Genomic DNA, 27,658 nt, shown 5'->3' on the forward strand with positions numbered 1-27,658 from the left:
TACCACAGTCACAGTGATTTATCATGATGTATTTTGATGGTATATCTTCTTTAACCCCTTCCCGACGCGCGCCGGGTCCCGGTGCATGGAGAGGGCTTGCGGGCTCGCTTACCGGTAACACCGGTGCGATCGCCGCCAGGCAATGCTGCCGGAGGCTTCAGAAAGATGGTACCGCATGGGCGCCGCCATCTTGCCGCGGATCATCGCTCCCCGATGACGTCACGGGGAGCGGTGATCCGTTGCCATGACAGCTTCGGGTCTCACGAAGGCCCGAAGCTGTCTCGTTTTAACCCATTCATTACAATGTGCTATCAGCACATTGTAATGAATGAGGAGTAAAATCCCCATATACTGCCATATTGCAGTATGGCAGTTTTGGTAGGATCGATCAGACAACCTAGGGTTAAAGTACCCTAGAGGGGCTCAAAAATTGTAAAAGTAAAAGTAAAAAAAAGTTTAAAAAAAAAAATTATAATAAAAAAACCTAAAAATTCAAATCACCCCCCTTTCCCTAGAACTGATATTAATATGAATAAACAGTAAAAATCATAAACACATTAGGTATCGCCGCGTCCGAAAATGTCCGATCTATCAAAATATAATAACGGTTTTTCGCTGCGTTTAACCCAGTAACGGAAAATAGCATCCAAAGTCAAAAATGAAATTTTTTTGCCATTTTGGAAAATATAAAAAAATTAATAAAAAGGGATCAAAAGGTCGCACAGTCCTAAAAATCTATGTGAAAAGAGCACAGTGTCCTGGCACCATACGACCAAACACTCCTACTCCGGTTTACACGGGTGAGGGTCCTGGCAGGTGAGGTGAGCCCAATAGCACAGTCTGAAGTGGTGCTCAGCTGAAGTGGTATAGCAACATAAATCAATAATTTGAAGAAGACGAAGCGGCACTCACCGGTAGCGTGCAGAAACTCTTTTATTAGCGGTGTGTACAGAGGCAGAACGGGGCCTGGCATGGGCCAGGCCCCGTTCTACCTCTGTACACACAGTCCTAAAAATGATAGCAATGAAAACTCCATCAAAAGTTGCAAAAAATGACACCACCCACAGCTCCGTACACCAAAGTATGAAAAAGTTATTGCCGCCAGAAGATGGCAAAATCAAAAAAAAAATTTATGTACAGGAGGTTTTAATTTTTTTAAATGTATGAAAACATTATAAAACCTATACAAATTTGGTATCCACATAATCGTAGCAACCCAAAGAATAAAGTAGACATGTCATTTGGGGCACACAGTGAAAGCTGTAAAATCCAAGCCCACAAGAAAACATCGCAAATGTGTTTTTTCACCATTTTCACTGCATTTGGAATTTTTTTCCCGCTTCCCAGTATGCAACATGGAATATTAAATATGGTCACTATGAAGTGCAATTTGTTACGCAAAAAATAAGCCATAACAGAGCTCTTTATGTGGAAAAATAAAAAAGTTATAGATTTTTGAAGGTGGGGAGTGAAAAATGGAAGTGAAAAAACTAAGTCGGCCAAGTCATTAAGGGGTTAAATGGTGGCTCTAAGAAGTGCAATTTGTCATGCTTATAACAAAATATTACGGAATTTGAAATGCAGGAAGTGAAACATGGAAAAGCAAAATCTGAAAAGTGACAAATCCTGAAGTGGTATATAAAAAAAATAAACAGCCTAGAAATGTGGTCATAGAAAAGCCTTTTTTTGTAATGTGTTGTCATCATTAAAATATAGAACAAATAAATATTCATAATTGGTTTCTCCATAATTGATCTGACCTGGAGAGTAACATTATGATCTCATTTATACTGAACACTAAAAATTAAAAAAAAAAGCGCCAGAATTGAATTTTACCCTCAATTTTGGGTTAACAGTTAATCAAAATGGTAGCATTAAAATTAAGCAAAATAAAAAAGCCTCCTAAGACTATCAAGAATGAAAAATGTAAAAGCTATAGTTTTTTAAAAGAAATAACAAAAAGAGCCAGATAATCTCCAAGCTCTTCCATGTTAAATTGGCATAATTATTAATATATTCTGCTATGCTGCTCTTTAGTCTGGAAGTAAGAGTTCTCCATGCAGACACTGCCAATTAAGGCTGCTGTGCAGACATGTGGAGACTTATAGCCACTGACGCTCCACTATGGGGATTCTGGGAAAATATGCAAATATGTTTCCCAGGATGGGATAAAGAAAACCACACCTCTTTTAATTACTTTATAAGGCTGCTCTTTGTTATAAAAAGAAAAATGATAACCTGGCAGATCCATCATCCAGTGCGTTCTATTGCACAAAGCATATGTCTCATAGCCTGATAATGTTTGACAATCGGATAAGCCTGAATAAATAAAATGAAGAAATAATTAGGATTTCTCCACAATAATTGTTTGTAACAGTGATTAGGATAAGGGTCCAGTTAAGATAATGCACTATACAGAGTTATTGCTACAACATTACATAGATTTGTCCCATAGTAGCAAGGAACACTTGACCTTTATATTGTGTTCAGTTCCTGTATACTAATCATTGTCTATTTGGCGTTTTCAGGGGAAGCATATGAAAGGTACTCAAGAGATTTCGGATACAAAAGTTTTACATCGACCGTACTTTATTTACTGTCCAAGAAGTTACTGACCAAGAAGTTAAAGCAACAACCTTTTGTTTTCTAACTTACTGATTGTATGCTAACAAGATGAAGGCTTTAAGTGTACTGGGAAAAAGCTTTTGGTGTCCACAAAAAAAAACTAATTCAGTAGATTTGAGGATCCAGCTTTGTATTCATCTTATAATGTGAAGTAATGATTTGTTAAATCATATGCCTGATAGCAAAATTACAACCACAGCATATGCTCAGCTGGATTGCAATAGTGACATACGCTGTCATTTGTGCACTAAAAAAATAAAGAAGCAGCCAAAATGCTTACTTTACCAGACATATGCCAGGTGACATCTAATTTGGCTTTCCAGGAAGGCCTGCATATATTCACGTTACATGTACAACTTTTTGTGATTTTTTTTTTTTTGAAAGTTTAATCTGATAAGATGAAGGGAGATTCTCTTAGGTGTAAAAAATGTTATTAAGTAGAAATATGCCACAAAAAGTTTCAAACAAAGAAGAAAAAACAATCCAAATATTAGGTACATGTGTCCCAATGACAGATGATTTATGGGTTATATACAGTGGCATATAAGAACTTAACTCCTTAAGGCAGGGACGCCAAAATCATTTTCACCATTGACCACATCAGCCTCATGGTTCGTCCGCGAAGCGGGAGGTTCTGCGCATGTGCAAAACACAGGTCAGCGGCTGCGTGGTATCGGCTCCAAAGCCGGAGTTACTGCGCATGCACAGAAGTACGGCTTCGTGCTGCGCACTGAAGATGTCTACGTAGGAGGATCAAAGAGGCTATTGGGGGGTGGATATTACCCTGTGGGGTGTGGGTATTTGCATATTACCCTGATTAAAGATTAGCAAAGATAGAGGGGAGCAAAAGAATTAGCCCTAAAAAGGGCTATCCTTACATACATTAGATGCACCTACCACCGGATCTACCTTAATAGGTAGATCCGTAGTGGTTGGTTTCCTTTAAGTATACAGCATTACCATTATAATCAGCCATTTCAGGGAGGCCACAAAGCTGAACATATTGTTAAATAACCAGCGACACCCTAATGGCCAGTATGTGCCCTTATAGTAGCAAATAGTCGCATTGTCAACTGGTAGCCAATTGTGTCAGTGCCCCCAAGAGTCAAAGAGCCCTACAGTAGCCAATAGTCTAAGCCATAGAAAAGGGAACATTTTTATGGCCTCTTTTCTCTGGCCCCACATATAAAGGCCCCCTTTCTGTAGAATCCCCTTCTCTCCTCTCCCGATGTATGTTGTTCTCCCGGTTTCAAAGCCACGTACAGCCGCTGAACAGAGGAGAAGATAAGAATGCTGCTGCTTCAGGGTATTTGAGTAATTGAGCACCCAAAGTCCTATGGTGCTCTCCAGAATAGAGCAGCATAGGGGCAGGGGGATGGGCCACCCATAACTTAAGAAAACATGCATAACTTAAGAAAAAACACTTCTATCGGACAAAGCCCCATTTTTCAAATCTGACGTGTGTCATTTGGATCAGTGCTTGTCTCCGTTATCTTAACAGAACATGTGACTGATCTGTTTTTAAAAAAGAGCATGTCCTATTTAGGGCCCTTTTTCACTGATCGTTTAGTAGGGTGAGACATATCACAACTCTAAGGCGTGTTTTTGAATCCTAAAAAGTTGCACTTATTTCAATGGACTATTTTTGGGTGCAAAGATTGTGCCGGAATGGTGCAATTTTTGGTTCGCAAGAGCACACCTCAGTTTGTATTAAAGTTCATGGAGTGCTGGATTGAACATTATCTTGTAAATCAGTTGGGAAAAAAGAAAATAGCCCATATTTATTAATAGCGAGGCAAACTGCACTGCGGAGTGCGCCAGATTATTGAAGACTTTTCAAGTGATAAAGAGGCGGGCACAACTATAGTAAAATGGCCATGCATCAGAAATAACAATACAATATGAGGAAAAAAGTACAGGCAGTCCCCGGGTTACATACAAGATAGGGTCCGGAGGTTTGTTCTTAAGTTGAATTTGTATGTAAGTCGAAACTGTATATTTTATAATTGTAGATCCAGACAAAATAATGTTTGGCCCCAGTGACAATTGGAGTTTAAACATTTTTTGCTGTAATGGGACCAAGGATTATCAATAAAGCTTCATTACAGACACCTTACAGCTGATCATTGCAGTCTGGGACTATAGTAAAGCATTCAGAGAGTTTCACCAGAGGTCAGAAGGGTCTGTCTGTAACTATGGGTTGTCTGTAAGTCGGGTGTCCTTAAGTAGGGGACTGCCTGTAGATACAGTACATGGCCCCAAATATTATATAAAAAATACAAAGCTTTATTAATCAATCAAAAGCACCACAAGGCACACACAACACACAGAATATAAAAACACTTAAATAGGTTTTTCAAAAACACACCTGCAACCAGAGACAGAGATGTCCCTTTAAATGCCCCTCACCCCTGCTAAATAACATGTATCAAAACAAATGATAATGAAACAATTGACAGATTGTAAGACAAATAGATTAGAGCAGCAATGAAACCGACCAATTTATGCAAACAGTACACAAGAATATAACTAAATAGAGCACATAATTAAGGTCGGTCCAGCAGATAAAAGGATAAATGCAGGTTAGATGTGAGAGCATCCGAGGAAATGCACCACACAAGTTGTTACAATCTTGTTCCTGAATGCTAAACTCCACTACACATGGTCATGAAGGGACATAACACCAAGCTTGGAAGGAAAAGAGACTACGTGGATTTGAGAGGGCTGATTTTGCCAAAATAGATTTCAGATAGTCTATTGCAAAACCCTTGACAGTAGTGGATTATAATATAGGCGATTTGGGCTGTAGCCTAAGGCCCAAACCTTCTAGGGGGCCACCCAACTACTCACCAAATTTTATACTGAGAAGGACCTTATAGTACTGATTCTAGTACCATATGTAGGAAGTGAATTCCAGACTTGTAGTGGTTCTAATATTCATACGGCCCAGGGTCCATGGCAGTCTTATTCTGCCCCTGACGCTTGAGATAATGTCAGGCGTCCCTGGAACACCGCGGGATATGGTACTAGCCGACACCTGGGACTGGAATCTAAGTGGCACCTGGCCTTCACCAAAGTCCGCCACAAAGCATGATGGTCTTGCTGCGGCAAGGTGCCACCAGGTCATTCCACAGGTGTGACTAGCCTGCGGTGGCAGCCAAGGTCGAGGTACAGAATCAGCATTTATGCTCATCAGGTCAGGTACAGGCACGATGTCAGGGTTGCAGAGTCACAGGTCAGGTCCAAGGTCACAACAGGAATTCTAGGCAGAGCGGAAATGGGCACAGGAACAGGGAGCTTTCTCTAAGGCTATGAGCTCAAAGATCTGAAGGGGAGTGATGGGAGCCGCCGGTCTTTATGGGAAACCCGGAAGTACCCACAGTTACTTTCTAAAATGTAATGTACCATAGCTTAATACCCAGTGAAAAGAAGTGAGATGGTACAAAAGAAAAATGAATATTTTTCTACAAGTATGTCATGAGTGGCTCCTGCCACTGTGAAACGTCAACCCTCTGGTTATTATTTTGTGATTATGGATTTAGAGAGCATACTTAATATTGCCCTATTCTTTTTTTTTCTAGAAATATAACAAAGAGCAGGAGTGAGATATCACCATGCACACAGGAGACCTAATTTGGTCATTTACACTGAATGATGAGAAATTGCAGTCTCTTAAATGGAATAAAAATGTAACCCTCAGCATACGACCTCATTTTAGAAACTACAACCCATAATAATTTTTTTCAAGCATTTTCACTTCAGGGGTGATTTTGAAGTTTTAAACTACTAAGGATATTGCAAACTGAAAATTGCAATCTTTCCAGATGTTCACCATGCCAATGATTAATAAGTTGTGCCCAGAATGTGTAGACTCTAAAAGCTGAACATGGGTTATTCCTGGTGAACACTTTGGGGCAAATTTACTTACCCGGCCCATTCGCGATCCAGCGGCGCGTTCTCTGCTCTGGATTCGGGTCCGGCCGGGATTCATGAAGGCAGTTCTTCCGCCGTCCACCAGGTGGCGCTGCTGCGCTGAAAATCATCTCCACGCGCCGGAATGCACCACCTCGGACCAGGTGAAGGTAAGCGGTCACCAAGCGACACTTTTTCGGTTTTTAAATGCGGCGGTTTTTCCGAATACGTCGGGTTTTCGTTCGGCCACGCCCCCCGATTTCCGTCGCGCGCATGCCGGCGCCGATGCGCCACAATCCGATCGCGTGCGACACAATCCCGGGGCAATTCAGGTACAATCGGCGCAAATCGGAAATATTCGGGTAACACGTCGGGAAAACGCGATTCGGGCCCTTAGTAAATGACCCCCTTTGTGTTCTTTGTTGACACAAGGTGGGCAAAAGATATCACTGAGTGAAAAATGCAATTGCGACTTTTAGGCCCCTTCCACACTTGAGTTGCAGATCACGTCAGAGTTTGATCAGGGTGCAATCAGTGTTTGGTCAGTGAATAACTGACATTTTGCATCAGAGTTCAATCAGTTTTCAGTCAGAGTTTGTTCAGTGTCTCAGTTTTTCACGCACGTTTTCAATGCAATTTCAATGCATTTTTCACGCGCAGGTAATGCACGTGAAAGGACTCAGGGCTGAGGTCTATCTTTTCAATGGCAATTGATGCGTGAAAAGCTCCATAGACTTGTATGGTGCGTTTTTCACACGCGTGACTTGCAAAAGTAGAGCATGCTGAGATTTAAACGTCCGTTAAAAAAAAACGTGTGTGTTTCCTTAAAAAAAAATGCAAGTCTGAAAAGATCCATTGATTACAATGGGTCAGAGTGCAATGCAAGTTCTGCTCTTCAAAAGCACGCGCAGAAAACGCGTGTGAAAAACGCAAGTCTGAAAGGGGACTCTCTTTTTGATTGTTCAGCTGCTCATTTACTACTGAAAAATAAATTAATGTCACACTAGGGGGGTCAAAATGCTTAATGAACTACTTTATAAATTCCTTGAGAGTTGCAGTTTCCTATCAGTTTAATTGTCTGGAGATTCTACTACAATGGCAACTAAGAAGTTTTTCAAGAAACTCCTTCCCTTCATGGTCTGCTGAATAGCCAAAGTGCAGTTTATGCCCCTATATAATATAGCATAGGAAATATGTCCCCTTTAATGTTTGAGTCAGCACCAAATGCTTTTTACAGTATATTCAACAAATTTAGCAGTAAAAACTCCCCTTGTTTGAATATGCAAAATCATAAATTTTGTCTGGATTTTACTTTGGCTGTTTTTGTTGTAGTTTTTCTGTGTTTGCTGTGTGTGTTGAGAATGTGTACCATTTTAAAGTACTTTTCTGAAGCAAAATCTTACTACTGCGCCGCATCAGCAGGAGATTGCAGCCCTTTGTGTCCGGCTGCTGCCCTGGCTGAGCTGTATTATCACAGCTTAGCCCTAGTACATCTGAGATCGGAAAAAAAAGTTTAAAAACATACAAAAATCCCCTGCCCCTTTTAAATTAAAAACATAAAATCACACATATGGTACCCATATCAACCCAGGCTAAAAATCCATAATAGTATTTTATTCCCAAAAGGATTTCACTATTCAAATAAAGGTTGTTAAAAAACCCTATAAATTTCATATTGCTGTGAGCATAATGACCAAGAGAAAAAAGTTTTAATGTTATTTAGGTCCCTTAAATTATTATGTATTAGAAAAAAACAATGTCTGATTTGCGTTCTTTTTTAAATATACCGCACAGAAAGGGTGAATAACAGTTAAATACTTGGGCATATGAAACCCAAAACTACATTTTGTCCTGAAAAAGCAAGAACCTCATACAGCTACGGTGACCAAAAAATACAGCTTGTGGAAGGCATTGATAAAAGAAAAACTATATCCTGGTCCTTAATATATTAAACAAATGCCGAGATAAGGGTCTACATTTTTTTGTATTTTTTATAATGGCTAAGGCATGTGGGAAACTTTAGTTTTTTGTATGTGCATCTTTGATCAGTCTTAAATCAGTCTATGAATAAGCAAAGACTGAAATGTCAAATCCTGTCTTAGGCAGGACCCGGCAACCATTTACATCAGTTCTGATACCAACAGCTGCCATGACTATGATCGGCACTATCATGGATCTGGCTGTTAGCTTTGCTTCTTAGCCCATGCAATCTCCATGACATACTGGTACATCATGGTGCGCTAAGGGGTTAAAAAGCAGAGTTACTTTCTGGTCACTAAAGCATAAGATCTATAGTACTCACCAGGAAAATGACCTCATGGGAAAGAGTTAACCCAGACTATTTGCATTTGCTTAATTTTTTCTTTTTACTTTAGATGCACTAGAGCAATAGAAAGGGTTGCAAAGATGAACAAAACCTTCAAGATTCTGAGAAGATAATCCATCAGTTCTAAGAAGATAAAACAAAAGGTTACATCCAGTATGGCTGCACTTGCATTGACAATGCCCCTGTAAGTAAAAGAAATGTAATTAATACATTTTGGTTGTTGCTTTAGCTTCAGGTAAAAGTATATATATGGCCATATTTACTTTTGGGTGGAAATCTTAACACATCTTTGCATGCAGAGATATAAGTGCTTCATGCTCTACAGAGAATTTCTGATGATAAAACTTCCTAATCTAATTTCTGTTAGGTTCTAATTTTATTGGGAAGTTGTGTCAAAGGACATCTACCATCAGATCCACTAATAGTAGACTAACCCTACCCACAAGCCGGTAGTCTAGATCAGTGGTTTTCAACCTTTTTTGAGCCGCGACACACTTTTTATACTTAGAAAATCCTGGGGCACACCACCAGCCAAAATAGCACAAAATGACACTAAAACATTCATATTATACATATAGTTAATAATATAGATTCTAAATGTATTTTACTCACTCAGTGAGTGAGTGTGAAACCTCTTCCTCAACAGTTCTCAGTTTCTCCCTGTTTTTAGTTTATGGTGCTGATTATTATGTGGCTCATATACTGCAAAATAAAGGGGTACTATGAGAAGTACTATGGCCATGAGGCCAGAGTACAAGTGCCAGCTCATATACTCATATGAGATGGTACTTGTAGTACTCCAGCCTCATGACTATAGTATTTCTCATTTTACATCGCTGCACATTGCTGGGAAACATAACACAGGGGGCACCATAGTTTGGGGAACTTTCCCCGTGGCACACCCGACCATGTGTCGCGGCACACAGTTTCGTCTGAAATATAAACTCAAATCCCTTACAACAATCTCAAACGCCTTCGGATTTCTTCTTCTCTGAACTTCTTTTATAATAATACTGAACCTTTCAATTTCGCTAAAAAGGAGTTTTAAAAATTGTGCTGAATACCAAAGCATCTCACGCATTCAGTCCCACCTGGTGTCGCTCGTTGAGATTGCAAAGAGCCAGTGAAGTCAAGGACCAGGCGGGACTAGACGAGTGAGGGGGTTGAATAAATTCTAAGATCAGTGGCGCTCTTGTGTTGTAAGGTGGGTCATCTCTATCTATTTAGCATCATTGTTAAAATTCTTTTTTAGTAAGGCCCCTTCCACACTAGCGTTTTTCAAGCGCGAGTTCTGCGCGTGCTTTTGACGCGCAGAACTTGCATTGCACTCTGTCCCATTGTTTCCAATGGGTCTTTCCTCATTTGCGTTGTTTTGCACGCGCGTGCTTGCGTTTGTTTTGACGCGCGTCAAAATCGCAGCATGCTCTACTTTTGCGTTTCACGCGCGTTTTTCCCGCCCCATTCAAGTCTATGGAGACGCATCAAAAATGCATTGCACTCGCAAGCATTGCAAGTGCAATGCGAGTGCAATGCGTTTTAAATGTATGGGTTGCTAGGTGACATGAATAATTCCCCTGCTCGAGCATTTCATTAAAAAAACACATTGAAGAACAGTGAAGAATAGAATAAAAACAGTGAACACAGTGAACACAGGATCATTTAAGTGAAAAACACATTAAAGAACACAGTGAAGAATAGATTACAGATGTTCGGCACATCTGCTTACTTGTCAGGAGATACGCGGGGAACGGTGCGAACAAAATAGCATGTGAAGAACAATATATATGTGTGTAAAGAACACATTGCAGATGTTTCCATACATTGTGTTCACTGTGTTCACTGTTTTTATTCTATTCTTCACTGTTCAGCACATCTGCTAACTTGTCGGGAGATAATATACGCGCAGAACAGTGAAGAATAGATTGCAGATGTTTGCATACATCTGCTAACTTATCAGAAGACATTCTTTTTCAATTAAATAAAACATTTTATTCCCGAACCATGGTCCCTTTGAAAAAGTCCCATTGACTTAAAAAACGCAAAAAAACACGAACAACACGCGCGTGAAAAACGCAAAAACGCTAATGACTCCAAGGAAAAATGGAACAAAAACGCAGCCAAAAACGTCAGTTTTTCACGCATTGCACCCTGACCTGAAATGCAACGCTAGTGTGGAAGGGGCCTAAATCCCCACATTTCAGGATTATAAAAAAAATATGTTCAGAGAAGAAGAAATCTGAAGGAGTTTGTGAGTAGGACTAGTCTACCATGAGTGAATGTGATGGTAGATATCCTGTAAACCAAAGCATCAATTGTGTTAATCTATATTTTAGACACAATTTACTACCAGACTACCAGTAATTCAACATTTTTAGAACCTATGCTCCCAAATATTATTGCTTAAATTTAACAATATATAATCCCTTATGATTTACCAATGTAAGATGCATTTGTTTTATAGGTGTAAATTCTAATGATCTCATACCACCCAAGCAAGAGATTCCATAATCTGTAGGCGATGCCATTTCACGACACTTTCTCTACATTAGTACAGGATGACAATTCGGACAATTGCTGGAAGAAATGCCTTAGACACAGCATCTAATAGAAGAGAGGCAAGAGAGTATGTAGCCTTTTCAGGCAATTATGTAAACTAACCATTCAAAGGGAGGACTCTTTTTGGGTTCTGGTCCCGCGTCAGACAGACTGATTACTGCTGATGCCTTGGAAGCAGCTCAGGATGTATTGTATCTTCGTGAAAAGACATTTCTGAATATGCACGCTGTATGTTAAACTGCAGCGTGTTCTAGACGGATAAGGGCAGCTCCAAAAGAGATGAAACATTTTGTAAATAAATCATCCCCATTTCAGAAGCTTGTGCCCTAACATCAACAATCAAACATATAAGGTGAGGAGTAAATTAATTCTGCCATGAATTAAATTTTATTTACAGACCATTCAGTCATCTCAACATAAGTTGAAGAGTAATTAGCTTATACATCAAGACACAGGTCTGAAACAAAAGAAAAGTCTACATCAGAATAGCTATAGGGAGATGTGAAAGAAGATGCCATGAAACAAATAGAGAGACTGCGGCACCTTCAGGGTTATATTGGTTATAATTTCTAGTATTTACCTTTGTGCCACAATTAATTAATTGCCACTTACTACTGAAAAGATATCATAAACATCATCATAAAAATGCATGTGAGGTTGTGTACATATAGTGCAGTAAGAGATGCACCGTAAATAACTGATTTTAACTTTGGTGTGTAATGTTTCATAAATTAATATTTAAGTTAATTTACAGTGTATCACATGTAAATACATGTGATAAACATTTTTTATCACATAGTTTAAATTGTAAAGTACCTCATTTGTCCAATGCACAGGACCTCATTTATACTTCAACCTCACCCATATGAATAGGACCCAATCAATAAGGACACACGAATAGGTTACATGGTCAGCCTATTGACTTCAATAAAAATAGTGCAAGGTATATTTTCTCTGTGGTGGCAGTACAGGTATATTGAACACTTGCTGCTTTTCTTCCCCAATGATTAGAGATGATTATAAGGTGCCCAAGTGGCAAAGAAAACTGATCCTGTGTATCATCAAGCGATTCTCTTTCCAAAAAAGAGACAATTTTCTTTTTTTATTATTATTTATTTATTTTCTTTCATTTTTTAGCACCATTGACTCTAAGGCTCTCTTTCTGTAAAACATATTCTACTATCCTAAATAAACCAAATAGTATAGTATTTTGCATACTTTTTTTTATCACATTGAAATATATATAAATAGCTCTGCTTATGTAAAAACTATTTTGATGATGTAGCACAAAAATCAGCCCAACCATTCTTTCTGTAAATAGAGAAATATTAGATTGTTATTAGAGGAAAGCTCGCATTTCCTGCTCGCATGAAGAAATAATGCGAGCACACCACCCTGCAGTCTATTCAACACTGAGCAAGGCACATACTTTGGTTAGGGTCATCAACCTATAGTCTATCTAAAAAATCGATTTACTCACATATGCAAATGAGTCTCCAGTGACACCCCTACATCACTGTCACAATTTCGTTCCCAGACTAACTTTAATTATGCACACCTCCATCTTTGTAAGCGCCCTCCTTCTGTTGTCGAGAGCCGTGACGTCACTTATCGCTCATGGGCGCACACAAACTATTGCGCAGCTTGGCGTTTCTCAATGCTCACTGAAAGCTGCAACCTCACCCAGCTCATCCAAACACATGCACACTCAGTTCAGCCAATGCCTTCTAAACAGACAGAAAACTGGGCTGATTGGATTAGGCAGAAGATTTTGAATCAAGGGGAAATAGGAGGTATGCACCCATTTAATAGCCGATTTACATCTGGCTAACATACATCCAAAAGCATATTTCCCATGGTTCTGGCTATAGTCCAGACACCATTTTATTTTTATGCTTAGACGGAACATATGTTGACTGTTTTGTAGCATGAATTTTACATTTCCATTAATAAAAACCTCCTTCTCCAATCTTTAAATGCCAACTAGAAGAAACACTGCTTATGAATTAAGAGGGCTAAGTTTTGGGATCAACCCTTATCAGGTATAGTAGTTATATAATGTTGGCAGGCATAATAATCACCTGTGGTTGTTGTGAGCGCTTCCTTTCTTTGTCACATCACAAATTAGTTAATTTACAGGACTTGTCATTTTTTCTGATAATAACTTGTATTCCACATCAAATAACAATTGTGGAGCATCTATTTTTACTTTTTGTTGTGTTGTTTACAACCATCTGCTACCTTTTCTTTAGTTAGAAAGGTTTGTCCCTGTTGTATTAAGATTTTTATTAAATCAAAAGTCAAGGTGAACCTGAGAAACTTTCAAATACTGTAATTATATATTGTTACAGAAAGTACCTATTTCTCCTCTTCTGGTCCTTTTCTCCAATATCTCCGATACCAAAATTTATTTAGAAATCTTTCTTTAGCCCATTACTGCTGATGCCATTTTTTTGTTTTTTCATTTTCATCCATAACTTTTTTTTTCTGTGCACAGAGCTGTATAAGGGTTTGTTTTCTCCATAACAAGTTGTACTTCCTAGTGACAGTATTTTTGTTCCATGTTCCATGTACTGAAAAAAATACAAATGCAGTGAAATTAACAAAAAAAAAACAAAACCCACATTTGTGCGATTTTCTTTGACCTCATGCTCCATATGACACATCCACTTTATTCTTTGGGTTGGTACAATCACAGGTTTACCAAATTTGTATAAATTTTATTTTTTAAATAGACTTTTAAAAAAATAAAACCTTTTCTACAAAAAATGCCTTAGTTTTGCCATTTTCTGATGCTTATAACTTTTTCATATTTTAGTGTAAGGAACTATGTAAGTTGTCACTTTTTGTGGGGACTGTATGACCTATTGATAACGCTTTTTTTCTCATAAAAAAGTAGTGGATTCAGACATGTGGCCACTATTATCTGTGATGTGGTTCACCGCTGGGAATAATTATTTTTATATTTTGACAGATCGGGACTAATGAGACACGGGGATACCTAACATGTTTATGATTTTATTTGTTAATTTTTATATCAGTTCTACGGGGGGAGGTTTGATTTGAACTTTTAGTTAATTTTTTTCATGCGACTTTGGGTACTTTAACCCCTCTGATCACTCATGCCCCACAATGCAATATGACTATACTCCGCCATGGGGTAGTTTTGTACATGATCTGTATTGGCTTGGCACATACAGGCCGTTACAGATCTATACGTATCAAATACGTATGAAGAAGGCTCAACCCATGGGGTTTAAGGAGAAAAAGGCAATAGAGGTTGCTGGAGCTAAATAATAAGTTTCTGATCTCACCTAAGTGCATTTTTGTACCTGTACATGTGCAGATTTCCTGCGCATCATGCAGTAAATCCACATGTATGAGATCTATGAAAAGCCCATATACACATTGCAGAAAAATTCTACATTGCATATTTGTGATCCACAGAAAATAATTGACATGTCTGCACAAAATGTGTCTGTTTACACTGGCTGGAGTCTGTAGCCCATACACTGCCCAAGGTTACCACCATCTTATGTGTGTAGGTTTCAATGTAATGTGGTCATCACCTTGCAGGGAAAGCAGGCAAGTCATGCTGTAAGCAATCATTCATTCACACAGCAGTAAGCACAGCAAACCTAGTACTAAACAAAGATAGCAGGAACTTCCTCGTTGGGAAGACACTCGGAAATAACATTGCTGATGGGAAGAAAAACTAAAACCACTTGTGAGCTGAGGAATGATATACAAGTGCTACATTGGCTGATATTTCTATTCTTTAGCCTTGGCTGCTTATTAGCTTAGCTAGGGTGTAATGGGAGCCTGAGGCTGCTGCTCTGTCCTCCCCCCATACCTTTCAGTGTCATGCAATGCTGCTGTGTTCGATCACGGAATCTCTCTTGTCCATAAATGCAGTGAATCTAATACAAAATGTGGACTGGGAAATGCAGATACCTGCAATTTCTTAATCTTTGAGCAGAAAAAATATATTTCTTAAACCGTCAAATATGTAATTTCAATAGTTAATAGGGTTGTAACGAAAAGTAGTACACAGAGCCCCAGTCCTAGTTCAGAGAGCGAGTCTGTATGTCTTTGGGATCTTAAGTAGTCAAGCTTTTGTAAACCAATGTACCCCCTCCTTTCCTTCCTTCTCACAGCAACTTCTTGAATTTTTAACCATTAATTTAAAAATTATAATGTATAATAATAAAAGATTGAGTTATTTCTATAATAAAATAAAAAACAGGTAGTAAAATGTAGTTGCAGAATTTATTTATGACCATTGTATAATTTTACAAAAAATCTAAATTATTTTTCGCGTGAAAAGATTTAATTAATAATATATAAATATGCATAAAAGTAACTATTTATTGGCCACTTCTGCAGGATTTTATTTCTCGTTTACCTTCAATCCATCAGGTTTCTTATCTTTAAGAAGCTGCCAGTCCTTACAGAAAACACATAGGCACAACATTGGCATGGTTTCCCTTGACAAATATTGATTTTATATGGCAGCATACCGTAGTTATCTTTGTTAAAAAACCGTTAAAAAGAATTAATTAATATTCCTCTATGTAAATAATTACTGTTTTAATAATTACAATAATTATACACTAATTATTAATTATAAAATTAGTGTGAATGTGTGAATATAGAAATATATATATGTGTGCATTTTAATTCTCTCTAAGAAATTATTTTAAGCGTGGCAAAATCATTTACAAATATCACATTAATAACTAAAATATTTTTGTTTTAAATATTTATGAGAATATTGGACATTAATTATTATATATTTGAGGCAGGATTACGTCTAACACTATACAAAATTATACTAACAAACTGTACTTAAAAACAATAAATAAAATATGAGACTGATTGAAAACATTTACCTATAAGCATAACCTGAAATCTTGATGTGCTACATACAAGTAAACCCAAACCTGCAATTGATTTTTCTATAGATGACCTGACTGGCATTTGTGTTTCACGGGAAATACCGTATATACTCGTGTATAAGCCGAGTTTTTCAGCACAAAAAATGTGCTGAAAAACGTCCCCTCGGCTTATACACGAGTTTATTAACCCAAAAAAATTACCCACTTAAAAAAATAAAATTAAATACTCACCCTCCGATGTCAGCGCGGCTCCCCGATGTCGGCGCGACTTACCGATGTCCCCGATGTCAGCGCGTCCCGTCTTCTTTCTTCTCCCACGGCTCCTCTTCTCTCTTCTTTTTTCTATCATCGACGCGGCCATGTTTTCTTCATGGCCGTGCATACTATGACGTCAGCAGTGGCCGCGTCATAGTATGCGCCTGCTAGAAGAAAACATGGGCGCGAGAAGAGTGAAGAGGAGCCGCGGAGAAGAAAGAAGACGGGACGCGCTGACATCGGTAAGTCGCGCCGACATCGGAGGGTGAGTATACTACTAGGGACAGGCTGTATACTACTAGGGGCAGGCTGTATACTACTAGGGGCAGGCTGTATACTACTAGGGGCTGCTGTATACTACATGGGGGCTGCTGTATACTACAGGGGGGCTGCTGTATACTACTGGGGGCTGCTGTATACTACTAGGGGCTGCTGAATACTACTAGGGGCTTGCTGTATACTACAGGGGGGCTGCTGTATACTACTGGGGGCTGCTGTATACTACAGGGGGGCTGCTGTATACTACTGGGGGCTGCTGTATACTTCTAGGGGCTGCTGTATACTACTAGGGGCTGCTGCATACTACTCGGGGCTTGCTGTATACTACTAGGGGCTTGCTGTATACTACAGGGGGGCTGCCGTATACTACTGGGGGCTGCTGTATACTACTAGGGGCTGCTGTATTCTTCTGGGGGCTGGCAGGCTGTATACTACTGGGGGCTGGCAGGCTGTATACTACTGGGGGGTTTGACCAATGCATTTCCCACCCTCGGCTTATACTCGAGTCAGTAGTTTTTCCCAGTTTTGGTGGTAAAATTAGGGGTCTTGGCTTATACTCGGGTCGGCTTATACTCGAGTATATACGGTACATGTACAGGAGACCTCCAGGATCACTTTATAGATTGGAATGTGGGAAAAGTTCACCTGTAATAGGATCTGTCCCCATGTTTCCAGTGTCCATCATGACAGGGAAAAAAACCCTATTGATCTGTATGTATAATGTATCTGCCAGGGAACAGGAATATGGTGGATCAATGCATTAGTATTGAACCTTAACTCATATCTATGACAGAATATACTGTACATATATACATATATATATATATATATATATATATATATATATATATATATATATATATATGATGGGGTACATTGTGTGGTACTCCATTACAGCAGTGAGCTCCTGCCACTATTACCTATGGATGTAGAGGCAAAGATGCTGAAGAATAGCTCTCATATATGATAGTACAATGCAGGCCGGCACTGTCCAGCTGCTCCTGCTGAGGAGTTGAGTATAGTGTTATCTGCCATTATGACACCGTCTGCTTATACCAAGCTCAGTGGCTCCTCCTGGGATAAGATGTTAGGGTGCAGTGGCGGATTAAGACAACCATGGGCCCTGAGCTGTATAAAGATGTTGTGGGAGTTTTAAACACATTGGTATAGCCTGTTACCCCTGAATTGAATACATAAAGCACTCCTTATTCATTAAAATAGAGCTCTCCTAAGGGGGTTGCATTCACACATGGCACCGTGTCTAAAAAAACACAACACTAGTATCCTAGGGAAGGCCTCAGCCCGATCACATATGCATTTTCAGTACGTATGCGATTGGTAACCAGCACCCAGTGTTTTGCACTTCAAAAATACAAGACACCGGATGCTGGTTACTGATCGCATTCGTTTCACTGGAAAACCATATGCAATTGGGCTGAGGCCCGCCCCCAGATGCTAGCATTGTGTCTGCAAACGCATTGCTAGTGCCATGTATGAATGTGCCTTAAGGCGTTTGATGTGTTTTGAAATGCATTACAGACACATCTGTATGAGTAACAAAATGTGATTTCTTTTTTTAATATTAGTAATGATGAATGATGTGAAATGTTGTTACATACAAAATACATGTTTTTTTTTCCTGATGCGTTTGCAATGTGTTTCAAAACAAAATGCAAACGCATCATGTAAGTTTAGCCTAAATAATATATTGTGTCCTCTAATTCATATATACAGTACAACCTATTATTACTTTATGTAACGCACCCTGCTTATCAATAATCAGCCCCAATGATTTTATTTACTGCGCCACCCTAATAAATGAATATTTTTAGCACCGAGCACTATGAATTTATATATAGCCTGCTTATATTTTTTATTTAGCCACCTTATTTACTTACTGCCCCCTTGTACAGCCACCCCAGTTTAATTATATACAGCCACCCCATACATGCCCCCCTTTTTTCCAGGACAACTATATAGCTCAGACAGCCCACAGCTCTCCCCCCCCCCCATCCCAACTAACAGTTCTCCTCAACAATAAGCATCCGACACCCAGGGCCCCCATCAAACTTACAACCCATCCCCTAACCACTTACTGGCTTCCAGAAACCTTTTGAACTTCCAAGGAGAGCTGGCAGTCTGCTGAACATGTCCTGCATATAGCAGCGGAGACTGACAGGAAGCAGGGGAAGTGCCGGACACTCTCAGTGATGCACGAAGTACAGCACTATATATTAACTGTTTAGTACCCTGCACACAGAGAGTGTCTAGGAACAGTTGTGCCGCTAACATTGCAGAGCTCAGCCCAATTTTTATGGGGTATGGGCGGCAAAGGGGCCCCTGGGGAGCCGGGGGCCCCGGGCGGTCACCTATACCGCCTATATGAGGATCTGCCATTGTTAGGGTGTGTATGACAAGTAGGGTGAGCCTTCCTGACCTCTGAGCAGTATATGTGTGACCGTGTACATGGTCCTGCCAGCAGCTGTTCCCCCTTTCACCATGTAGTCCATTCACAGCGTACAGCTGTGGTATATGAAGGCTGGAGCATTTAGGATGGAGTTGCTCCTGGCAGGTTCTCCCACCAGCAACTCCATTCTATGCCATTCACTGGTGAGGAGGCTAGAATGGAGCTGCTTACAGGAGTTACCAATATGAACTCCATTCTAGGACCTCTAGAAAAATATCAGCATAAGAGATCACAAGCTCGCAAAAAAAATATATATATAACTTTTTAATTGGTCTTAATTAATTTCATATATTTTCATTCATGTAATAATTTTGAATGATTGCTAGAACCTAGAAGATTTTTGTGCAATTCAAGTGGCAGTTTTTCCCCATTTTGCAAATTTACACTACACATAAAAAAGACTTCAATTTTTTTTGCATTGTCGATTGTATTATATTAAAATAATTGCATTGTATTATAAAAAACTTAAAATACCATTCTCTTTACATTGTTGAAAAAGTATGCAAATCATGATATAAAACTAAAAACCCCCTGTGCAATAAGGAAGGAAGGAAGGAGGTAGTCCATACATCCACTCCGTTCTAACTGGCTTTCTACTGATCTGACTAGAATGGAGTCAATATAGGTTTTATGATGTTGGTGTTTTAAGGAGATCCTCCCAGCTGCATCTCCATTTTAGCTAGATCACTACTGAACTTACTAGAATAGTTGATTTGTACGGCGCTGCAGAATTTGATGGAGCTATGTAAAGATTTTTATTAATTTTTTTATTTAGTTATTATAAGGAGGTTCATGATCTTGCTGCAGACTGTAAGTGTTATAAGAAGGTCCTCCCTACAGCATCTCCATTCTAGCTGGATTACTATTGAACTGACTAGTATGAAGTTGCTATAGGGAAGTTCATGATCTTTAGACTATAGGTGTCATAGGGAAGTCCCTAGCACAGTGATGGCTAACCAATGGCACTGGTGCCAGAGGTGGCACTCAGAGCCCTTTCTGTGGGCACTCAGGCCATCACCAGAGATGACTCCAAGTATCTTCCTGCAGTCCTAGACAGCCCAGGACTTGCTGTGCACAGGGGTTCTTTTAAAGTGACAGCTCTACCAGGGTCTATTTTCTGCTGTATTGGTGTCCTCAGAGTGCTGGTATCAATGAAATCTGACAGAGAAGGGAGTATAAATCACAAATTACATTTCTGTGTTGGCACTTTGCGATAAATTAGTGGGTCTTTGTTGTAGTTTGGGCACTCAGTCTCTAAAAGGTTCGCCATCGCTGCCCTAGCACAATAAAATAAAATGTGTCTATAGGACCCCACTGACTTTTCATATGGTATTTTGGCTTTCCATCATTTTATTCAGAATTTGTGACAAAGAAAATGTCGATGTGAACACAACCTAATGTAAATATAGAAATATACAGCTAGGGGTTGGGTGGAGGGGGCACATGTTAGGCTTCTTTTCTTTTTCATTAGTGATATCCCCAACCTATACCCAATACATTAACTGTATAGTCACATTAAAGGATAAGTACCACTTCACATGAAAAAAAAAGAAAACCCTTTATTGTCACACAGGGAGGGGATGGCACTATTTCTTTTTGTGAAACTCCTAAATTTCCTACCTGTTTAGCCCCATGGCAACATCCACTCTGAGCTCCACAGTAAAGTGCATATGGTTAACTCTATATGTCAATTATGGATTTATGGTCCATCCCGGCCAGAGGGCAAATAATATCTGGGTCAGAGAAGAGGGGAAAACATTTACCTGGGTCTCAGTCTGTTCTTAAGGCCTTGTAAGAGAAGATATACAGAACTCTCAATGGGAGCATAGTAAATAGGTCATGTTTGGTCTCAAAAGCCACTGGGGATCCAGATAGGTCTGATGGGAACAGAAATAATGATGTGACCTCCCATTAAGAAGTTAGAACTTATCCAAGGTCCTGGGTCTGGTCCAGGTAGGAGATTTTCTAGAGCCATGTACGGGAATTAAGGGTTGTGTCTATGCTTCTAATAAAGGTAAGTCGCCTCTTCTGCCCATATTTCTTACCCTGGGAGATTACCATCACAAGATCATAGAAGGCAGGAATTATTGTAAAGTCTGGACTATTCTTTCTTCATTAGTTCAGCACAAGGAAACTGACTCACTGAGTTGTTTAGACTTGTAATACTTCACTTGTAATCTATACTCTGTTAACTGTATATATATTCTATTATGCCCTTAAGGCAATTTAATATTTAAATTTACCTTGCATTGTTCTTTTATCTGGATCCACAAATATATACGCTACTTGGGTTAACTTCTGTCCTGATATAATCCCATCACGGACCAGGCTTATATTAAACGAGGGTTGGTGACAGTCTACTGTGTTGAAAAGTCTCTGTGTCACTGAATCTAGTGAAAGGAGACTTCCAGCAGTTCAGGGTTGTGGGAAAGTTTTGTGCCATACCAGAGGGTGGACAACTCCATTTCACTTCCTGTGCCTCCCAGAACCCATGCTTTCAGGAGGGGTCTATGAAAACAATAACTAATTGACCTTGCGTAGACTAAGGTATAAGGTCTAGAGCATCACACAAGGTATAATTGCTCAATGTGCGATTGCCCAGTGTAGTCAGGTGGGAGGTGTTACCTTTATTTAACCCCTTAATGCTGCAGTCCTTTCCCATTTTCTACTCTCCACCTTCCAAAATCCATAATTTCTATTTGTCATTTAGAGCAGTATGAAGCTTTTTTCTGAAGAACAAACCTTGTGGTACCATTCAATGTTCCTGGAAAAACATTTCCTAACGCGCAGGTATTACAGGTTTGCATTTACAACTTTCATTCTGTAGTCCATATTACTCATCCCCTCTATTCTTTGGATCAGCGAGATCCTGGACATATGAAATTTTTATTATGTTTTAATACCACTACTTACAAATGCCAACTGTATGACTTGATATCTGTGGTACACATAGCACTTCCTAGTGGCGTAATTTCATATTAAGTGCAATATACTCAAAAATAAAATAAAATTTTAATTTTTCAAATGAAACCTATGGTTGGAGATTTCAAAATTTTTTATTAATTTTCAGTTTTCATAAACTTATTCAAAAAAATAAAATGTTGGGAAATTTTTTTTCTTTATATCGCCATATTCTAACCCCAATAAATATTTTACAATTTGGTGTGTGGTACGAGAGGACGTATTCATCAATAACATTTTAGGAAACGTACAAATAATTTTTATTTAATAACCAAACCCACAACTTTTTTTTTTTTGTACAAATGTACTGAGCTGTGTAAGACTGTTTAACACACTCCATGACCAGCTTATGATGACAGACTGTCCTGTGTCGTGGGCTGGCTCACTGCACGGATGGGACTCCTGAAACAGCCTTAAAAACCCCTTTTTCGTATTTCAATTTTATTCTCCACTTTTCCGTTTTTTCTGTTGTTTTCGGGGATCGCGCCGCTGGGACAGAGATTTAGAAGGGGACTGTGTTGCACCCGATCGGATTTTGGCGCATTGGTGCCCGACTTTCATGTGACCGAAATAAGGGGGCGGGCCGTCGGGCAACCTGACTGATTCTGACAGAGCGTGGGATTTAACTTTAAAATTGTGTCGCAAGCCATGCACCAGGAAGAAGAAGGTGAACTCCGGTGGACCTGAGCGGAGAGCGACACATGCAGGATATCGATCGCACAATGTAGGTGAATCGTGGCAGAGTTCATTCTCGTCGGACACTCCAGATTGGGTAACAAGCAGGACCGGATAAGTAAATGTGCATTTAACACACCCGCAATAGGTTCCAGTACCAACCATGGGTGTTACAGGTAGGATGTTTGCTGCAATATGCAGCATACACCTGATCTGTATGGGGAGAGCTCAACCTGCACATCCTCTCCCTTAACAGCCTTGTGAATAATAACAAACATAAAAGGATTTTTTTCATTTTTAGTTTTACTTGGGGTTAAAGTTGGTACAGTAGTTTTTTTATTGGTCAAATTGACTCAAAATTTCTTAGTGTTGGTCATTTTGATATGCAATTTGTATAGTTGTAAGTAAAGGGGGCAGATGTGTGTGTTGGGGGGGGGGGGGGGGTTGTTACTAATTTGTTATTAAAGGGAATCTTTCACCATATGTTTCACAAATACAGTTAGTAGTAGGTTCCCATACAGCCCTATTACACTCTTCTTTTAGCTAAAAAAATTGTCTTTCTTAGAGCCCTCATATAATCAACTTTATAATTTTACCTGGTATCCAAGGATATCTATAGCGAGTTGAGAGGGGCGTGGCCTATCTGGCTAAATCCAGAAACTTATCCCCATTAGCATGTAGCAGTAATGTCATGTGACCATGGAGACATCATCTCAGGTATTTTAGCCTCCTAACATTAGCAACCATTTGCAACTGTACACCATGAATATATCTGATCACATGAAATCAGCGTATGCCTGAATGGAGAGAAGTAGAAGTCTATGGAGGCATGCCACTAGCTGTATGTGTGAAAAATGTGGTGACAGGTTCCCTTTAATGTTTCTTTCTCTATATTTATTTATCTTTTACTTAAGATGTCCCCCATGAGGGCATGTTTTATTCATTTTTATCTATAAGGGCCCCAGTTACAGTTGAAAGCAGCCCCTTAATCCACACCTGAATGTCATTTTTAGCTGATGATTAGCCTATGCTATGCTGATTTAAAAAATGTCTCTGTTAGCATTATGAATACTGTCACCACTTTATACAACTTTTTTCACATCTTCAACCTGTGTGTGCTTGTGTCAGTCTCCTCTCCTCCACACTAAGCAGCTCTTTCCTCATTTCCTGTCATGTGCATTGAACAGGCAGAGGGGGAAGGGTGATGTGAAGTAAAGAAAGGATATTTTAGACTGACACAGGCTACAGCTGCCCCTACCCCAGGACTCCCCACACACTGCTTACAGGGAGCCAGGTAATGTGAATTAAACTTATATAAAGTACTGAAATGATTCAGAATGCTGAATCATTTATTATTATTTTTTATTTACTTAGAGCTTTGCCCCTCTGCCACAGGCATTTTGCAGTATGAAATGCATCAGATGATTTTGTCTGGTTTCTGATCCATGTGTAATACCTGCAGACTTAAAGGGAACCTACCACCACAAATCTATCTATAAAGGTAGGTGCATGTATTAGATGTGAGGATAGCCCTTTTTAGAGCTAATCCTCACATCCTGCTATCTTTTTTTAAAATCTTTATTGCCCTAATATGTAAATTTTCTAAAGAGGCTACTGGGGCATAGAGTAGCCGGAGTTGAGGCTACACGTCTCGGCTACTCCACACCCCAATAGCCTCTTTGTTCCTCCTACCCTGACATCTTTGGAGTTGGGCTCCTCGTAGCTGCGCGCCCTCGTCAGAGAAGCCGGAGTTCTGCGCATGCACAGTAGCTCTAGCTTCAGAGCAGTGGCCGCACAGCCGCGGGCATGCGTTCTCCCCACACCTCAGTAGCCTCATATTAGGGCAATAAAGATTTTAAAAAAAGATAGCGGGGACATGAGGATTAGCTTTAAAAAGGGCTATCCTCACGTCCAATACATGCACCTACCACCCGATCTACCTTTATAGGTAGATTCGTGGTGTTAGGTTCCCTTTAAGCCCTTTTTGCCCACAAGAAAGTTTGATGACATGCTGAGACATCGCTGAGAGTTAAAGAGATCAAACTCGCTTGTGCGCATGAGGCCTTACTGCTGCTGTAAATCCTGCAGCCATTAACCCCTTAAGGACGGGGGGTTTTTCGCCTCATTTCTCGCTCTCCAACTTCAAAAATCCATAACTTTTTCATTTTTCCGTGTACAGAGCTGTGTGAGGACTTATTTTGTGCGTAACAAATTTTACTTTCCCGTAATGTTATTTATTTTAACATGCCGTATACTGCGAAGCTGAAAAAAAATTCCAAATGTGGAAAAATTGAAAAAAAACCGTCACGTTCTTGTGGGCTCAGTTTTTACGACTTTCACTCTTCGCTCCAAATAACACGCCTACTTTATTCTTTGGTTCGGTGCGATCGCGGTGATACCAAATTTATACAGGTTTTATTGTGTTTTAATACATTTTCAAAAATTAAACGAATGTGTACAAAAAAGAAAAAAATTTTTTTGCCATCTTCTGACGCTAATAACTTTTTCATACTTTGGCGCACGGAGATGTGTGAGGGGTCATTTTTTGCGAAATGAGGCGACGTTTTCATTGCTACTGTTTTGAGGTCTGTGCGACATTTTGATCATTTTTTATTTCATTTTTTATGTTATGTAAAAAGGTGTAAAAGTCGCATTTCGGACATTTGGGCGCCATTTCCCGCCTCGGAGGTCACCGCCGGCCGTAACCGTTTTTATATTTTGATAGATCGGGCATTTTGGGACGCGGCGATACCTAATATGTCTGTGATTTTTACTGTTTGTTATGTTTTATATCTGTTCTAGGGAAAGGGGGGTGATTTGAACTTTTAATATTTTATTAATTTTTTTTATTTTTTAAACTTTTTTTTTTCTTTTTTTTTTCACTATCTTTTAGACCATCTAAGGTACATTAACCCTAGATGGTCAGATCGCTGCTACCATATACTGCAATACTTCTGTATTGCAATATATGGCATTTTTGCATCACATTCATTACAATGAGCCACTGGCTCATTGTAACGAATATGCAGCTGCCAGATAGCCTCATGTCAAAAGAAGACACGAGGCTACCATGGCAACTGATCGCCGCCCCCCGATGACGTTCGGGGGCGTGGCGATCGAAAAAAAGATGGCGGCGCCCACGCGCCGCCGTCTTTTAAACGCCGCCAGCGACTTTGCCGGCGGCGTTTAGAGGGTTAATAGCCGCGATCGGTGAAAGCACCGACCGCGGTTATTAGCGGTGGGGGTTTTGTGCAAAATGCAAAAACCCCCACCTCTGTATGAAGAGGACTCAGCCCGTGAGCCCTCTTCATACATCCCTTATACCTCTGCGCCGTAGAGCTACGGCGCAGAGCGTTAAGGGGTTAAAGGAAACCTATCTGAAGGAAACCCATCACCAGATATTACCCATTTAAACTAAAATCCTGCTCATCTAGGGTATGAAATGTCCCCTAGATACACTTTTTAATGCAAAATCTCACCCTTTTAAATCTTATCCAAATTCACGTAAAAAGGAGCCGAGAAGAGTTACCATATAAACTGGAGTATAAGCCTAGTTTTTCAGCACAAAAAAAATGTGCTGAAAACCCAAACTCAGCTTATACCCGAGTAAAAAAAATATACATCAAAACTCACCTTTCCGGCTTCCCCCGCTGCTGGCTATATACTGGGGGAGGGGGTTGGCTAAATACTGGGGGATATGCGCTGGCAGGCTATATACTGGGGGGCGGGTGCTGGCTATATACTATGGGGCAGGGTCCGGCAGGCTATATACTAGGGAGCATTTCCCACCCTCGGCTTATACTCGAGTCAGTAGGTTTTCCCAGGTTTTTGTGGTAAAATTAGGGGCCTCCGCTTATACTTGGGTCGGCTTATATACGAATATATACGGTATATTTGCCAGAGATTAGTAAAGTTTAGAGGCAGCCGGAGGAGTGCGACTTCAGACCCCTCCATCTTCAGTTCGATAGCACCTAGAAACATGATGTTTTTTTACAAATTAAATATAAGAATCCCAACATAGGCCCCTCACACTGACACGCTTGATCAGTGCACATCGCACCACACTCACAGCATGTGCTGGATTAAATGTCCAACCCAAACAGCAAGCAACCGGAACTGGACTCATCACATCAATTCAGTTCCAGTTTGCAACGTTTGGGCCAGAAATTCCTGCCAGCACACGCTGCGAGCGTCAGTGTAGCTACAGCATTCTTAAGGTATGTTTGCTTCATAATGCATGAAATCAAATGGTAGATTTCCTTTAATACCCGGCCTGAGGGGTTAATAGTTTAATGGGGTAAAATCTAGTGACAGGTTCCCTGTAAGTTGCATATACACTGACCATTAGATAACATCCGTGATATTTACACAAATATTGAATCTTTTCTTCATGCCGCTTAGCCCCCTCTGTGCAAATAATCTCTGAGGTCACCAGTGATATAAGGGTAGGCATGGTCCCATGTAACTTTCACCTCATAGCCCTCCCAGGTAATGTACACCTCATGACACTGCAGCTCTCCCCAACAGACATGCAGTCCCATGCAACGTACACCTCATGACACTGCAGCTCTCCCCAACAGACATGCAGTCCCATGCAACATACACCTCATGACACTGCAGCTCTCCCCAACAGACATGCAGTCCCATGCAACATACACCTCATGACACTGCAGCTCTCCCCAACAGACATGCAGTCCCATGCAA

At 39.9% G+C, this 27,658-nt stretch overlaps 1 protein-coding gene across 3 annotated transcripts in view; it reads left to right on the forward strand.

Annotated features, from left to right (window-relative positions):
• PDE10A (phosphodiesterase 10A) overlaps positions 1-27,658 on the forward strand; it is a 246,584-nt gene that overhangs the window by 111,600 nt on the left and 107,326 nt on the right. The window contains exon 3 of one of the 3 annotated variants that reach the window (XM_072141287.1): positions 8,913-9,047. The exons of the other annotated variants lie outside the window; for them this stretch is intronic. The gene's annotated coding sequence lies outside the window, so the exon portion shown is untranslated. The remainder of the gene's footprint in view (positions 1-8,912; positions 9,048-27,658) is intronic. 3 annotated transcript variants of the gene reach the window in all.

The sequence above is a fragment of the Engystomops pustulosus genome, chromosome 3 (genome assembly GCF_040894005.1).
Source record: "Engystomops pustulosus chromosome 3, aEngPut4.maternal, whole genome shotgun sequence".
Classification (NCBI taxonomy): Eukaryota; Metazoa; Chordata; class Amphibia; order Anura; family Leptodactylidae; genus Engystomops; species Engystomops pustulosus.